We start from the raw sequence: 19,217 nt of genomic DNA, 5'->3' as shown, positions 1-19,217 counted from the left end.
AGCTAAAAGAGTTATGGAAAGAAATAGTAAATCTATTATAAATCTCAACTTTTCTTTCTCACAGATGAATTTAATCATAAAATAAATAAAAAAGAAGTTAAGGAGATGAATAGAATTTTAGAAAAGTTAGGTATGATAGACCTCATTAGAAAACTGAGTAAGAAGAGAAAGGAAAATACCTTTTTTCTCAGCTGTACATGGCAATTTCACAAAAACTAACCATGTTTTGGGGCATACAAACCTCATAATCAAATGCAGCAAAGCAGAAATATTAAGGGTAGCCTTTTCAGGTCACAATGCAATAAAAATTCTGTTCATCAAAGGGTCACATAAGTATACGTTAAAAATTAATTGGAAATGAAATAATGTAATTCTAAAGAATGGGTGGGTCAAAGAATAAATCATAGAAACAATCAATAGTTTCATTAAAGATAATGAGAACAATGAGACAACATGACATGTATGGGATACAGCCAAAACAGTATTAACTAAAAAATGTATATCTTTAAATGCATACATCAATAAAAGAGAGAAAGAGCAGACCAATGAATTGGGCTTGCAACTAACTAGAAAAAAGAACAAATTAAAATACTCAATTAAAAACCAAAATAGAAATACAGAACATCAAAGGAGAGACATAAAATTGAAAGCAAAAAATCCATTGAACTAATAAAGACAACTGTGATCTGGCTTTATGAAAAAAAAAATCTGTAAAATAGAGCTTTGGTTAATTTGTTTGTTTTCTAAGAAAGGAAATCAAATTACCAGCATCAAAAATAAAAGCAAGAAATATACCACCAGTGAAGATGAAATTAAAGCAATTATTAGGAGTTACTTCACCCAATTATATCCTAGCAAAACTGACCATTTAAATAAAATGGAGTGAGGAGAGCAGATAGGAGGGCTGCAAAAAAAGCTAGACTTCTTTGATACTACTCTCATTTTAGAAGGATCTATAAGGATCAAAAGAATTTCCATTAAAAGACTGAAAATTAAAGCAATGGGGTGTTTGTGGGACAGGGTGAAAGCAAACTCAGGAATACATTGGGCAATAAATCATCCAGTTTTGCTATAGGCAAGGCACTAGAAGTATGTTAGGGGGTGGAAGGCAGTGTCTGCCTCCTCTCTAAAATCCAGATCCTCTGCATATTATTGTCTGGACCTCTAAGAGAGAACTAGTAGAGAGAACTTCTGTTATGGCAACACCCTCTACCATTGCATCCCTGCAAATGATCTGCAATTTATATTCTTGGACAGGTGCCTGGACCCCTAAGAGGTCATATACTTTTCTTAGGATCTTACAAGCAGAATCTTTCAGAGGTGGGACTTAAAGCCAAGCTTTCCTGATGACAAGGATACTCTATCCATTATGTCACATAGCCTCTTTTTTCAAACTCTATTTGTGTTCATCAATTCCCATGTCTGTTTATTTCTGTTTCCTTTACATTACCACCAGAAAATTTTGTGTTCAGATTGGTCTCCTTAGCTTTCAATGGAAGTTAACAGAAAAAGCTACAAGTTCTAGTGATTCAGAACTTAGAGATATTTAATTAAAGGACTACAGCTGAGTCCAATCCTCCTCTTAAAGTAATTTTTCTTAGGCCTGTCCTGCCAGCATTCTTTGTTGTTTTATACCCTCCTTTCTTCTGGCATTGAAAAGATATTTTGGTTGTCTCTATAATGTCTTAATTTTGCCAACCAAGTTATCTGAGAAAGCTTAAAAGAAGTGTTAGCTTTCCCTAAAGGAAAGTATATTTACCATTAGATTTCCTTCTTTAGTCAGAACAATAAACTACTTTTAGTAGTTTTACAGGATTTACAGGATTTTAGTAGATTTTACAGGATTTACAATTTTAGTAGATTTACAGGACTCCCCAACTGATAAATGGTCGAAGGATACGAACAGGCAGTTCTCAGATGAAGAAATTTAAGTCATCTATAATCATATGAAAAAAATGCTCTAAATCACTATTGATTAGAGAAACACAAATCAAAATTGGCCAACGTGACAAAACAGGAAAATGATAAATGTTGGAGAAGATGTGGGAAAATTGAAACACTAATGCATTGTTGGTGGAGTTGTGAACTGATCCAACCATTTTGGAGAGCAATTTGGAACTATGCCCAAAGGGCTATAAAAATGTGCATGCCCTTTGACCCAGCAATAGCACTTCTAGGACTATATCCCAAAGAGATCATACAAATGAGAAAAGGACCCACATGTACAAAAATATTCATAGCAGCTCTTTTTGTGGTGGCAAAGAATTGGAAATTGAGAGGATTCCCATCAATTGGGGAATGGCTGAGCAAGTTGTGGTATATGAATGTGATGGAATACTATTGTGCTATAAGAAATGATGAACAGGCTGACTTCAGAAAAACCTGGAAAGACTTGTATAGTCTGGTGCTGAGTGAAGTGAGCAAAACCAAGAGAACATTGTACACAATAACAGCCAAGTTGTGTGATGACTAATATTGATAAAGTTAACCCTGGCAATACAAGGATCTAAGACATGTCCAGAGGTCTTGTGATGGAAAATGCTATCCACATCCAAAGAAAAAACTATGGAAGTTGAATTGCTATTTTTTTTCTCTTCTGTTGAGTTTTGTTTCCTCTTTCCGATGGTTCCTCCTATTGGTTTTAATTTTTACTTACAACATCACTAATGTGAAAATGTTTAATATGAATGTAAATGTATAGCCTATATCAGATTGTGCTCCATCTTGAGGAGGGTGATGGGGAGGAAGGGGGAGAAAAATTTTAAACTCAAAAGCATACGGAAGTGATTGTTGATAAATCAAAATAAATTAATATGAAAATTAAACAATTTTTAAACATTTTTTAAAATGAGGTGGGTCACTTTTGGGACACAAATTCTTATACTACCTACATAATGTTCTGGATCACCTTTTTTTTTCTTTTTGGCTTTTTTTTTTGGTGAGGCAATCAGGGTTAAGTGACTTGCCCAAGGTCACACAGCTGGTAAGTGTCAAGAGTCTGAGGCAGATCACTCTTTCTTACTATATTTCGTTCTTTGGCTTCTCTACCCAAAAGTTAATATCATGCTCCACTTTTCAGTTTTCAGGACCTTCAGTCAATAAACAGAAGCAGTCACCTTATCTTTTTCTATCTCCTTCATAGGGCTCAACCCCTGCCTACTGGGTCTGTTGTGATCCTGAGTTAACTCTGCAGAATTCTTTCAAAACCCAGGCATATACAATTTATATAACTTCCTATATACCTTCCCCTAATAGGGAAAAGCTACAAAATATCCATGGTATAATCCTGCAACTGTTGAACTCCAGCATTACCAGGTCAGAAGCTGTAATTTAGCAATGGAAAAGATCTAAATTGAAATCTTAGCTATTGTGATGGGAAAGAAATAGACCTACAAAATGTTAGCCAAAGGAAGACTGGAGTTTTTATTTATCCACAGAAGTTCTTTGCAAAAAACGATAACTGTAATCTGCATTTTGATGTATAGAAAGAATCTAAGTGTCCTAGGAATTAAGGTGATATTAGAAGGCTTAAAAACAGGCAATCTAGTGATGAATTTCATGGCTAACTTACATTTAGGAAATGTTGAATTATCAGTAAGTCCTTAAGAATTAATGCAGCAGACAGGATTGCCTTAGGGTGGAAGGGACCCACTTCGTGGTCATTAAGACCAGGAAAGGATCTCCTAAGGGAATTACAGACCAGGGATATTCCATTAGGATACATCCCATAGAAGATGAGAACCATTGGGTTAATCCCAGAGGCTTTTGAATGGCCCAGGATCCTCCCTAGCCTAGCTGGCACCTACCTAGCATGCCAAATGTTCTTCCACATTTTGTTGTGACTATTACTCTGAGGAAAGACAGCAGGCTGCTTTGGCATGTATCAGGGACACCAAATTGTCAGCACACACTATTTCTATATGCAATTCCCTGAAAACATGTGCTAGGAAGAAAGAACTAAGAAGTCCACAGAAACAATTTGTTCTGTTGCCAAACAGCACATGAGTTTCCTCTTTCTGGTAGTCTCCTCCTGGCTCTTTCTTTTACATTATAGATATGCAAATAAACTGAAAAATCTAAGTATTCCTGAAGATCTATCCTTCATTAGAAATTTAGCGTTGTGCAGAAAATTGGAGGGGCTTTCTTCTTATAAATTAGTCTTTTGAAATGGAGGATGACAGGTAAGTAGAAGGAGTCAAGACTTATACAAATATGATGTCCAAAGGATACATTACATAACTGGTTATTTCTATGCCCTATTCTTATCAGCCCTCAACTTCATCTAAGTCTTTGCTCAAGCTTTCTGATTGTCCTTCTCAGCTGCCAATCTTGGTGTATATGCCCACCTCCAGAAGCTTTATGGATTGGGTTGACCAGAGAGAAGTGGACATGAAAGTTATACACAACCCCTTTATAACTCTATTGTCCAAAGCTTTATTGTATTTTTTAACTGGTCCTATGATTTTATTGCTATATATCTGCACAAATGTTAAAGATAATTCATTTTATTAATGTATATTAACCTCTGCTCTGAAACTTAGGAGTTTTAGCAAATTGCCTAGGGCACTGAGAAGGTCACAAAACCAGGTAATGATCAGAAGCAGAACTTGAACACCGGTTTCCCTGACTCTAAGTCTGGCTTGCTATTCAATACTCTACACAGCTCCTTGTTCCATTTGTAAATAGCTGAAAATCAGACACAAATTGCCTCGTTCACTAATGAGTGGGTTACCTATTGGAAAAGCTAAGCTGATTGAAAAAAAATTGAAAACAGAAGTTCAGGGGAGCCTTGCCTGGGTAAAACAAAATTCAGGAGTTAAATTGTAACACAAAAATGCTTTTTACTGCCTCTTCAGGTACATGAAACATTAGCTTAACAATTTGGGAGTGAGTGGTTCTCTTCCTGAAGGTGAGCTCACTCTCTAATTTAGAGCCTCTGAGAACAGTGTTGCTTTCACAAGTTCTATTACATTGGAACCTAAGAATCTATCTCTGGGGCACAAGTCCTTTATAAGGGAGATATAGCCTTGAAGAAAACAGCTTCGAGGGAGCTGGGAGAAATTTGTGTGGCCCACATAGTCTTCCCCCTCTCTCCTCCTACCTGTTCTTAAAGCACACAATGTTTGTGTGCAGCCTATGAAATGCAGAAATTCTGGGATGCAATTTTCTGCTGAGCATATGCCAAAAAAAGTTTTTATATTATACTTCACCAGTCAAGAAACATCCGCTTATCTCCTCTTACCAGTTCCTAGAACAGAAAATGCTACCTCAAATTCTCAATAGCATTGACTAGAAGGCATAGGGGTTGGGGGGAGGAGGGAAGGAGAATGAATTTCAACTCCTTTCCCCCATTAGAACTCTATTTAAAATTCAGAAGTTCAGTTCTTACAAGTACAGGATTAATCAGACTATCATGGCACTGTGCTTTGCAGGCCTCAGGCAAACCTACAAACTAATAGCTCACAGCTGTCATTGGCACATCATTAGGACTAAGAGGCAAACCTCTGGGATATCTATTAAGAGTCACCATAATGCAAAAGAAGAAAACTAAGAGCTAGGTTCTGTTGTGATGAAGACCAGATTCATCAGTTAAGTTGGTGGCTTTGACTAACACCAGCATGGGGAATGAAGACATAGCACTGTGTGACCTTAAGCATATCACTTAACCTTGATTTATCTCAGTTTCCTCAACTGTAAAATGAAAATAATAATAACACCTACCTCTCAGAGTTAGGGAAACTAGGTGGCTCAGTGGATAAAGAGCCAGGCCTGGAGTCAGGAAGGCCTGAGCTCATATCCAGCCTCAGATGCTAGCTCTGTGACCCTGGGAGAGTCACTTAACCCTGTTTGCCTCAGTTTCTTCATCCATAAAATGAGATGGGAAAGGAAATGGCAAACCAATCCAGTATTTTTGCCAAGAAAAACCAAAATGGGGTCACAAAGTCTCATACATGACTGAACACAACAGGGTTGTCATAAGGATTAAATGAGTTATTTGTAAAGTACTTAGCATAGTGCCTGTCTTTTATAATAAGCACCTATGTAAGTGTTTATTTCCTTCTCCTATTGCCCATATAACAGGAGTATATAATAATCTTCATGCCAAAATGCAAGCATTTGTGGAGACTGTCTGACCATGTGTAATCTGTCAGGGCCTCAGCTGATATAGACAGAAAGAGCGTTGGATTTAAGAGTCAAAAGATCTGAATTCTGGTCCCAGCACTGATATCTACTGAAGCTGGTACAGAGACCCCTTTGAGCCTCAGTGTCCTCATCTGTATAAAAGAGGAAAATAATACCTGCACTGCCTCAAGGTTCTTGTGGAACAAGCCTTTGTAAATCATAAAGGGTCACAGAAATGGGAGCTTACCTGCAAAGGGGCTGCTCAGATGATTTTCAACAATTCCAGGTAAGGTGGAGATGAAGGCTATTAGCCATCAAGGTCAAGTTACTATTTATTAGTGTATAATGAGCACCATAAAGAAAATGATGGACACATTAGAACAAGGGGTCTTAACCTTCTTTGTGATGTCACCCTAGGTAAGCTTATGAACCACTTCTCAAAATAAAGCTTTTAAATGCACAAAAGAAAATACATAGGATTATAAAGGAAACCAGTTATATTGAAATACAAATATCAAAATATATTTTAAAAACATTGCATGGCTTTATATTAATAACCCCTGCATTCAAAGGTTCTTATAAAAAAACAAATATTTGGGAAACTTGCTTCAATTACTGGAAAAGGCAAAGGAATAAGTTACCAATTTGTTTGACATTTGATTACTAGGCTTATTTTAAGTCTGAACAGAATCAGTACAAGGCATGTGCATGCCCAAGGCAAGGTTTACATATTAAGCAGCCTTCCTGCTGTTCTAGACTGGAAGTTTTGAGTCTATAATGTAACACATGCAATTAGCATTTTTAAAGAATTTTGTATTTTCATCCATTGGAGATTTGTAGATTCATGTGAAGTAATTATTATTAAAATGGAGAAATAGTAAGCAAAAATATGATAATATATTAATAATAATTATAAATAAAATAATAAACAAAATCAAAAGAAATCTGTCATAAACAATTATATTACTTAAAAATGTTTTCTTACAATCTTTTCAGCTCACTCCTGCTCATATGTTGGCTTTATATGGCTATTTATCATGTCTACTAATAGTCTCAGCTCTGGGACAGACTTAAGATACATTCATTTTTATGTCTGGTAAAGTGGGCAAGATGGTTTCAAAAGGGTTATGCTTGTCTATGGAGACTTGTTCTTTCAATCTTAGAAAGACAAAGTCTATAGTACTAGCTGGGTCCTCATAAACTAACTTATTACCATACTCTCTAGGCATACCACCTTCCAGTGGAAGTGAAGTCAGTTCATTAACAAATACTTTTTAAGGGCTTACCATATGCCAATTGTAGCATCTATTTTTCCCTAACATGTGGATGGAGCTACAGGAATTTTCTTCTCACTTAAAGTGCTACTTGATCACCACATTGAACACAAAAGACAGATTTCGATAATGAACCCCTTTTGTTAACCAGTCTTGTTGAATGATCTGCTGTGGCTGCCTGTTATTCTATTTGTCACTGTCTGATCTTTTATAGTGCACTTGTGGAATTTCTTCTTTGAGAGGCAAAGTAGTCTATAGATTTGCATGACTTTCAAATAGATATAATACTAATTCCATATTAATTTCTATTTCCACTTGAGCAAACTGCCAACAACCATGAAACCTCTCAGACAAAAGACGATGCAGAAAGGTCATTTAAGGGCAGAAGGATAAACAGTTGCTTCATTAGCCAGAAGAAAAGCTACGTTAATTCACCTGTGGAAGAGTTAAAAGTGTTTTAAGGCTAAGAAAACAAGTTGGTCTTTTGTTTTGGCCCTTGCAGTCAATTATATTGTCTTTGCTATAAACTTTGTATTTTTTTAAAAAATTATTAAAAGTGTATACAATGCCTGTCTCTAGAATGTGTAGCTGAAAAAATCTTTTAAAAATGTTGATGTAATAAAGATGGAATTTATTGGGGAAAAGTAACTGAAAAATTATTGAAAAATGTCTTATTAGACAGGAAAGGTAAACAGAATAGACAGAATAGAATAAATAAAAAGGTCTTATTAATATATTAATTAATATGATTATGTGTTATGTAACTATATTAATTGATATATTACAATTGCTATCTGACCAGTGAAGAGAGAAACTTGCTAAATAGAGTGATCTGAGAGTAGAATGGAGTGTCTCAGGAGGTAGTGATTTCACTGTTTCTGGTGACTGTCAAAAAGAGAGTGAATGATAATTTCTAATTGGTCTCCCTGCCTCAAGTAACTCCTCATGAATCCATCCTCCCCACTCAGCTATCAAAGTGATCTTTCTAAAGTGCAGCTTTGACTATGTCACCTTTTATGCAATAAACTCCAATTGATTCCTATTACCTCTAGGATTACATTTTAAAAATCAGATAAAGAAATGACAAATAGAATTATGTACAGAATGATTGTACACATATATGTGTGTATATACATACACAAACATACATACATACATGTGTGTGTATACATATACAAACATGCATGTATACATATATATACATGCACAGACACACATACATATTTGTGTCTTATAGTAGCCATCTCTAGGGTGAGAGGGTGGGGTAGAGAAGAAAAAAAAAGAAAGTTACATAATTTTGTTATATATATTTAAAAGGAATAGCAAGTTGTAAATAACAGAGTTGCAGTTTCATATGCATATAACATTCTATTATGTTATGGAAATGCTTGTTTTATTTCATGAATTAAAAATAAAATCAATAAAATTTCTTGTTATTTTTTACCTTTAAAGCCCTTTATAACCTGGGCCCCTCCTACCTTTCAAATCATCTTGTGCCTTACTGCAATCCAGTGGCACGAATGCCTTGAATTTTCACTGGCTATTGCTCCAATCCTGGAATGCTCTCCCTCCTGGCTTCCTTCAAGTTTCAGCTAAAATCTCATCTTCTTTAACAGACCTTTCCCAATCACCTTTAGTTCTAGTACCTTTCCTCTAAGAATACCTTCGATTTTTTTCTATATGTATTTTGTAGGCACATAATTATTAGCATGTTATCTCCCCATTAAGATAAGAGCTCTTTGAGGGCAAGGACTATTTCTTGCCTTTCTTTGTATCCCCAGCACTTAGCACAAAACCTGGAACCTTATTATTGGTACTTATTAAATGCATGTGGACTTGACTTGTTGATTTCTCAGGGATGCTGCTGAGATGTATGATCTCCCTGCAGCTCTTGTTAAAAGTTTGCAATTACTGGCTTTGGGTCTAACTTGGGTGGCTTAATTGCTCAGCATGGCTTGAAACTGTCAGGATCCCTACGGCAAGACCACCCTCTCTTTATACTCCTTTCTTTTTACTATGAGGAGATGCACTGTTTTCCGGAACTAAGACCCAGCAAGCAAGCTGTGTCCTGAGGTCGGCATGACAACAGTCCTTTGTACTCACCCTCTGGAGGATCTCAGCAACAGCAAAATCCCAGAATTTTTTCACACCATCATCAGGTGGTCCCTGAGCTTGGACAAGCACCTGCAGTACTCATGTTCCAGTGATGAAGTCCTGCTATGAATCAAACTTGTCTCATTGTTGTCATTATTCCTCATTGTCAGGGCTACAGCTCACTACATAGCCATTGATATAAGTATTGAGATTTGCCCTCACTGTCTCGGGTCTCCTTGGTATTAGATGAGGCCCTGGCACATGCGTATAGTTTCCCTCTCCCAACAGAATGGAAAAAACTTTTTGCTTATAACCACTGTTTGGTTTTATTTTGTATTATTTTGATTTATTATATTTTTAGAGTTAACTGTGGTTTTCACCCAATTCCAAATTGCTTTCTGAGTGGATGAATTAAATAGAAGCTCCACAACATTTGAAATCCATTAGTATGTATGTTTTGCCATGGTCCTTTTAACACAATTGTAAGGGACTTTAGAGGCCATCTAGAGAGAGAGGGAGAGAGAGAGAGAGAGAGAGAGAGAGAGAGAGAGAGAGAGAGAGAGTCTTTTTTAAAAAAAATCATATCTGACTCTGTGATCCCATTTGGGGTTTTCTTGACAATGGTATTGGAGTAGTTTGCCATTTTCTTCTCCAGCAAATTTTACAGATGGGGAAACTGAGCATTAAGTGACTTGCCCAGGGTCACATAGCTTGTAAATGTCTGAGGCCAGATTTGAACTCAGGAAGTTGAGTCTTCCTGACTTCAGGCCCTATACTCTATCTTGTGTGTGTGTGTGTGTGTGCGCGAGTGTGTGTGCACACGCACACACACTCGCACACACACACACACACATATACACACAGAGACAGTGAGAGAGAGAGAGAGAGAGAGAGAGAGAGAGAGAGAGAGCACACTCTAGCATATTAAGTAAATCAATCAATCAGTGAGAATTTTTGAACAAAAGTACCTGTCAGGTCCTCTGCTAAGCACTAAAGATAGAGAGTGAAAACAAAAATAATTCCAGACCTCCAGGTGTTCACATTCTAATGGGGGGAGACAATTTAAACATCTAGGGTTGTTTATAAGGTACATACTAAGTAGCTACAAGGTCACCTTTGAGGGGCAGACCCTGTTGGTAGGGGGACTAGAAACAGAATCCTGCACAAGATGATTATTTTTTTTTCTGGTAACATTCATTTTATAAAATACTTTACAAGAAGAGATAAAATACTTGAGGTTACATAATAACCAGAATTGGAAAAGAACATTAAATAAAGTATAAACTAATTCAACACATAAATATATTTGCCACATTTTAGGCAAATTTTTTTAAGTATTTTTTTCCTTTACTGATAAAATAGTTATTTGGAAAAAAATAAACCCATCAATATGCACTAGATTTCTCTCTCTCTCTCTTTTTTTTTTCCTGTAAGCACAAGATGATTCTTCAGCTGGGTCTTGAAGGAATCCATGGATTCAAAGAGTGGAAATGAGGGTAGAAAACATTACACACATGAGGGATAGACAATGTAAAGGCAGAGATGGAACATGGAAGAACAACAAATAGACCAAAATGGTTGGATTATATAATTTATAGATGGGAGTAAGGTGAGGGGGAAAAAAAACTCAAAAATTAGGAAGGGGACAGGATGAAAGGAACTTTGAATAACAAACAGAAGAATATATATTTAAACTTAGAGATAATAGAAAAAACTGAAGTTTATTAAGTGAGTGGTGGAGGTAATGATCAGACCATGATTATATTAGACCTATGCTTTAGGAAAATCAATTTGGCATCTGTGCAGAGGATAGATTATAATGGAGTGAGACTTGAGGCAGGGATACCAATTAAGGGCTATTATAATACTTCAAGTGGTCAGGGTCTGACCTATGGTGGTACCTGTGGGAATGAAGAAAGGGAAAGTACATTAGAGTGGTTTTAGAGATAATAATACAAGATTTGACAACTGACTGGAAATATGAGATGTGTGCAAGTGAGGAGTTAAGGATCATACTGGGTTTATGAACTTCAGTGATTGGAAGAATAATAGTGCCCTTAGCAATGCAGGGAAGTATTGAAGAAGGGTAGAAAAGACAATGAGCTTTGTTTGGGACATGTAGAATTTGAGATGCCTATGAGGCATCCAAAACATTTTATGTCCAATTGGCATTTTTACTAAGGTCCTAGAGCTTAGGAGAGAATTTAGTGCTTTGATCTTGAGTTATCTGCATAGATAAGATCTTTAAATGCCTGGGAGTTGATGAGCACCAAGTAAGAGAAAAGAGAAAGGCCAGGACAGAGATTTGAGATTCACCCACAGTTAATGGTTCTGGAGTGATTGAAAATACAACAAAGGAGACTGAGGAGAGATTAGAAAAGAGAGAGGTAAATAGAGAGAGCTATGTCACAAAAACCCAGATAGAAGAGAATATCCTGGAAATGAAGATGGGCAATGGTGTGAAATGCAAGAGAGTGATTAAGAAGGATAAAAATTGAGAAAAAGTCAAGAGAATTGGCTTTTAAGAGATTACTGGTAACATTGGAGGGGAATTTTAGTTGCTTGATGAGATCAGAAGTCTAGTTGAAGAGGGTTTAGAAAAGCTCAAGAGGAGAGGAAGTAGAGGCATTGAGTACATGGATTTAGTGAAGAAGGGTATTTTGAAAATGATGTAAACTTATTTGAGGTAATAGGCAGCTAGAACGGAGCCAGTAGGCATGGAGAGAAATTGCATGTCAGAGCAAAGACATTAAAGTGTAGAAAAATTACTGGAAGAGGCATGAAGAGATGGAATCAATAGCATATACAGGCCTTGGCAAGTAGGTCCGTGTCTTCATCAGAGACCAAGCAGATACTTTAAGGAAGATTTGTAGAATTCATAGACAAAATTTGCTTGCTGCCAAGTTATATTAGTATGGCAAGGAATTATTTTAATCACTTAAATGTATACTTTATTTACTGTTAAAAGCTAGAACAGGTTAAAGAGATGTATTTAGATGTCATAGCTCAACCTTGCAAAGAAAGACAACAAAAATTGCTAACCTACAATACTAGAAAAGGAGGTAGATAGGAATAAAGTAAACATAAAATATAGAAAATCAGCAGTTTTATTATTCATCTAACAAAACATTTTTAATCCCATTCAAGTAGGTAAATGGTTATTTGCCCAAGATTAGGAAACTTTACACAACTAAAATACACTTGAAGTCTCTGAACTTATGGAAATGTCTTATAAAATGAATGACAAATAGCAACCTCTTTTAATTTATTTTGTCTTAATGCCTATGGTTAATATGTCCTACTCATGTGTACTTCTTAGGTGAGCTTCAAAATTCTGTCCCAGAGGAAGTACAAAAAATACACTTTAAAGTGCTATATGTCCTGGTAATGAATAATTACTTTCATTGCAAACAGTACATAAAAAGTGAATATTCCATGCTATTTTTTTAGGTTCTTGTTGGTTGAACCAAATTAATCTGCATCACTAAATATCTCAGAGATTGCAAAACAATATAGTTCAGTGGAAAGAGTACTGGATTTGGTGTCAGAAAAGCTGAGTTTGAATCTTGGCATTATGACTTACTACCTTTTGACTTTAGGTAAGTCATTTAACATGGACCTCAGTTTTTTTTTTGTTTGTTTGTTTGTTTTTTGGTAAAATGATGGGCCAAGACAAAATGATCCTTTAGGTCCCTTTCAGCCCTTTTAATCCTTAATTCACTATTCTATTAATTCAGAGCAACTTCAAACATAATTAAAGCATTAAGATTTTTTAATAAAGATCCAGACAGGTAAGATAATGCTCTCCTATTTTATTTGTGAGATTTTGTGTAGAAATCCCCCACCCCTCCCACCCCTTCCCCTCACATACATTATAAGTAAAAGGAATTTAAAATCAATGATATAAAGTTGAAAGATGTTATGAAATGGTCCTTACCTTTTATTTTATTTTTAAATTAATGTTATTTCAATTTAAAAAGAATTCATTTTTTTCCCTCTGACATCCTTCTTCCCAGCAGAAATAAAAAAAACCAAACTATTGTAACAATACACATGAACAAAATAAATCCACACACTGACATGTCCAAAAATATGTTTCTCATTTGGAATACTTAGTTCATCACCTCTTTGTCAGGATGCATGTGGCAGTCTTCATCATGGGTCCTCTGGAATAATGGTTTCTCATTAGATTGATCAAAGTATTCAAGTCTGTCCAAGTTGTTTATATTCACAAGGTCATTGTTAGCTTAACCTTGACTAGGTAAGATGGCAGAGTAACAAGAAGCTTTAGAGCCCAACTGCTTCACAACTATTCTACTGATGATCTCAGAATAACTCTAAACTTGGTAATAAACAGGAAATTGAAGAAAAAACTATCCAGCCATTTGTCTAGGCCAAGCTCACAACATACAGGCAAGTGACCAGGACAGGAACTTTCTAACAGAAGTGGATTAGGATCAGGGACTCTGATCCCACAGCACTAGTATACCCCTAATTAATCCAATATATAGATCTGGATCTAAGCCAACAACAGATGGTTGGTCATTCAATGGGATGTCCATAGTTCCAAGTCAAGAGTAGATCCCAGACATTTATGGACCAGGCCAGCATCTCAAGCCAGGAGCATGGACTCAGCACCAAAACTCCAGAATACCTGGTCAGATTACTCTGCCCCAGTTCCAATCCAACAAAGAGGCCTCTGTCACAGGAGTCAAGGTCCTGGTATACCAAGAGCTCTGAGGTAGGCTTGCAGCACAGGGGTGCCCAAAGCTGAGTCCATCAGGATCATAAAGAAATTAATAGCTCCATGATGGAAAAAGAAAACTATTTTAAAAGTTAAAATATTGGGGGCGGGGGGAGAAATACAAAGTATCACAAATCAAAACCAACTCTCTTGGTAAACAAAATAAGATCACATTTCAAAGAATCATGAAAGAAAACTGCCCATAACTCCTAGAAACAGAAGAAAAAGTGAAAACAAAACAAAACAAACCAAAAAATTCACCAATCACTTCCTGAAAGAAAACTTCAAAATGAAAACTCCTTGAAATACTATAGCCAAAATAGGCACATCAGAGAGAAAATATGACAAGTGTCCAGAAAGAGTCCCAAGTAGCATACTTGACACTTGGTTTTTGAGTACTAAGGAACCATACTCAGGATCACACAAGATTTAACAACTACTAAAATGAAGAAGCAGAGAGCAAGGAATATGATATTTTAAAAAAAGGCAAAATATAGAGACTTGTAAGTTAAAATAATTTATCCAGTGAAACGGAATATAATCCTATAGGAAAAGAAATGGATTTTTAATAAAACAAAGTTCTTTCAAGAATGTCTGATGAAAATATTAGAAATTTATAGATATTTTGAAATACAAAAATGAGAGTAAGGAGAGACTTTTAGGTAAATACAAGCAAGCAATTGGAAACACTTTGAAAAGAGTTGACTAGGATCAGGATTTGGCATTCTAATGAGGAGGAAGGAAATGATACAAACATCTCCTTAATGACTGTTTTGTCAGCTGGAGGACCTAGGAGTGATTTTGTTATGTTTTAATAATCTTAAAAGACGAAAGAAGGGAAGAGGGGAGAATGCAATAGAGAACATAATTAAGGGTCAAAAATAGAAGTCTATACCAAAAAAGAAAGTAGTGTGAGGGACAGGCAATATTTGAACCTTTCATTTTTACTCTAATGAAAAATGAAGTTAGTAAAACCAACAGAACAATTTGTATTGTAGCAACAGCAATATAAAAATGTACAATTTTGAAAGACTTAAATCTTATTACTGCAATAATTGACTATCATTAAGAAGACCAATGTTGTATAATGTTGCCCATCTCTTGACAGAAAGGTGATGGATAAGAAGTGTAAGACATGCATTTAAAAAAAATATGGTCAATGGGGGAAAATGTATTTATTTTAAAAGAATTTTTTTTCTTTTCTTTTCCAGGAGGACTAGGTAATGAGAAGAAAATGAAGATACTTATCATTTTAAAAAACTAAATTTAAGTTTTTTACAAAATTGTTATAATATAAATTATACTTTTGTTTATCATTTCACTCTGCATCAATTCATATAAATCTTCACATTTATATGAAATCATTACCTCCATTGTTTCTTATAATACAATAATCTATTATATTCATATGCCATAAATTATTCAGTCATGTCCCAGTTGGTGGGTACCCACTTAATTTTCATTTCTTTGCCACCACAAAAAGCTACTACATATTTTTGTACCCATTAGTTATTTTCTGATTTGTTTGAACTCTTTTAGTTTACAAAAGCCTAAGAGCAGTATTTCTAAACCAGAGATTATGTCCAAGTTAGTAACTTTTTGGTTATACTTCCAAATTGCTTTCCAAAAGATCTATGAAAATTCACATCTTCATAAACAGTATATCAACATGTCTGTTTTCCTACAGACCCTCCAGCATTCATCATTTTAGGTTTTTGTCAACTTTGTCTATCTGATGAGTGTGAGGTAAATCCTCAGAATTTATGCAATAAATTGCATTTCTCTGATTATTAGAGATTTGAAGCATTTTTAATATGAAATTTAATATGCTGGATGTTTTCCTTTGACAAATGCCTATTCGTATTCTTTGACCATTTATCAATTGGGAAATGGCTACTATTCTTTTATATACATATACATGTATGTGTACATATATACACATATGTATGTATATATATATATATACATATATATATATATAATGTCAGCATCTTCTATTAAATTGGACATTTTATCAGAGACACTTGCTAAACAAATTTTTCCCCTAGCTAACTGTTGTTTCCCTTCTAATCTTAACTGCATTGATTTTGTTTGTGCAAAACCTTTTAAATTTTATGTAATTAAGGTTGTTCATTTTATCTTCTGTCATCCTCTCTAACTTGTTTGGTCATAGATATCCATAGGTCTGAAATGTATTTTTTCTTTGCTTCTCTATTTTGTATATATGACTTTATACATCTAAGTCATGTATCCATTTTGAACTTATATTGGTTTATGGTACAAGATACTAGTCTATACCTAATTTCTGCCAGTCTGCTTTCTAGTCTTAGCAGATTTTGTTAACTGGTGAATCTTTACCTTAATAAATGGGAATCTGTTATATATCAAAGATGCTACTTTGGTCATTTGCTTTTGAGCATTTTGTATGTAATTTATTCCTCTGATCAGCCTCTCTATTTTTAAACAGCATCAAATAGTTTTGATTATTAGTGCTTTGTTGTATAGTTTGAGATTTGATACTGCTGGGGCCATTTCTTTCCCTCTCTTAAAAAAACATTCCCTTTAGATTCTTGATCTTGACTTCAACTTGATTCAAAAGTCCTGATTTTAAATCTCGACTGTGATTTTTACTAGCTATATGACTGTGAGTGATTCATTTGACCACTCTAAGCTTTGATATATAGGAGATCAAGAGCTAGCTTCAGACTCAGGAAAATCTGGGTTCAGGTTCCACCTCTGACACATACTGAGTTGTATGGCTTTTTGCCAGCCACTTAACTTTTCAGTACTTTAGGCACTTAAACTTGCTACTAGCTGGCATGTACCCCACAGTACTTCCATGATGGCCCACAGGACTTCAAGTGGGACCTGAACCAGATTAAAATGCAACTGGAAGATGTTTAACAAAATAAAGAAAAAAGTAATGTGACACGATGCTCTTTTGTGGTTTTCTAAGTCAATATGCATCCAACAGGAATCTGTTTCCACTTGATTTTGACACTAGTATTCTAGGTAATTTGAAATGTTGGTATAATAAAAATGATATTTATTATTATTATCTTACAGAAGGGTTGCTTGTATGTTTGAGTAGAGATTCCTATGACAATGAAATCAGCATTTGTAGAATTTATGATTCCCACTAAGTTAGGCTTGGCTGTGGTCTCCATAGGATGACTACAGATAATTAGTGGATTACTGGCAATAAACTTGACAAGATCTAAGTGCACTGGGTTTTTTTAGAACCAACTCAAATTGTTTCCTACCCCATTAAGACCTCAATGGTTATTTGTTCACTGAATCTTATGCCATATCATTCTACAAGCTACAATACCTTTAATATTTCTCAAAGCAGAAGTCCTTCTAATTCAAAACATGTTATTCAAAGACTCTTCTATTACCATGAACATTATGATTTTTTAAAAAAATCTCTACTGAAAGGTACTGGGGACTTTTCTATCCTCAGTACCATAGTAGATCTATAATAACACTGGTGTGTATATTCCCACCGGTGATGCAGACTACAAGCCATCCTTAACTACTTGCTTCTCCATCCAGTGCAACAATCATCTTTGTTCTCTCTTAAGTTTACTGCAGTAGTGAGTTGGTGGAACCAGGAGGTGTCATTATATTAGAGCCATTCATTACCTTCTCCTGACTTTGAAAGGATACCAATGAAGCACATAAGCTATACATTGCTCTTCCTTTACTTTCACCATATGATTGGCCCATATTCTGTTTTGAACCTACATTTCTTTGATGAGATATCTTTATGCCATTTTTTCCTTGTGTAATTTCTAGTTTGTTAGCAGTTTCTTGCACCCATCAAATGAAAACATTACATTTTAAGGAATTTCATGTTGGGATTCCATAGGTTGCAGTTCTCTACAAATTAGAAATAAATCTTACTTTAGATCAGGGCATGTGATTTAAACATTTACGATCAAATATTTTCTTTTTAAGGGGTACCACTTCATTAAGTCATAGACACATATACTAATAGAGACAGTAACAAAATGTTTTATGTTTTGTCTTTCTTTGACTATACACAGACCTTAGATTCCCAGAGAAGAAAGCCTTTGAGGAAGTTGAGATCTGTGCTTTCCTTACCACTTTAGAAAAGAAGCTTAGAAAGAAATTCTTTGATAATACAATTCCTTCTGAATTAGTTTGATTAGAGGCTTTGTAAAAATGTTCTCTGGTTTTGAGATGTGTGTAAAAATCTCTTTAGATGTTAATATATTTAGATAACAATTTGGGCAAAAGCATTGATTAAATCTGATTTTATCTGATTTGTTTGGAATCCCACTGTACCCTGTATCCTACCTTAGGGTCACGGAGCTTGCTGTATTCCTGTACCCCAATTTTTCTTCTACTGGTGACTCTTGTAGCCACTACTCTCCTTTCTTCTTTTACTCTTCTGGTGTGGATCCCTAAAGGGAATAAAGATTTCCACATTTTTCCTAGCATGCTCTTTGAAACAATTCTTCTTTATTTGTGAGATTTTATGGGTTTTGTTGCACTGACCTCAGGAAAACCTTCAGGAGATTAAACAAGAAAATAGAAATTTCAGTAGAAAATCCTTTCCAACAGACTTCCAGGAACCAAGATGACCAAGAAAGCAGTGAATTGCTATCACTCTTTCTAATTGACATCTTGAAAAAACAAACAAACAGAAAATAGCATCCCAGGAAAAATCCTGTAATAGCAGAGCCAGAGGAAAGATGGGGTGGAGCAATTTTTAGCCCAGGAAACTTGGAGGATCAGCAAGAAAGGTCTGTCTCACTCAGATAAAAGGGGAGCATATTCCAGGACAAGAAGCATCCCAGCAAGCCAGCAACAAGCCCCACCTTAGCAAATCACTGGGAGATCCTGGGCCACAGGGTGGTGGAGCAGGTAAATACCAACACAAGTACTCCCAACATGCCTTACCATAGCAAGGGGAGCCATCAGATTCCAGCTCAAAGAGAGAATAACATAATCAG

This window comes from Vombatus ursinus, unplaced genomic scaffold (genome assembly GCF_900497805.2).
Source record: "Vombatus ursinus unplaced genomic scaffold, bare-nosed wombat genome assembly UNPS02014893.1, whole genome shotgun sequence".
In the NCBI taxonomy this organism is placed as follows: Eukaryota; Metazoa; Chordata; class Mammalia; order Diprotodontia; family Vombatidae; genus Vombatus; species Vombatus ursinus.
Note: the sequence above shows the minus strand (reverse complement) of the source record.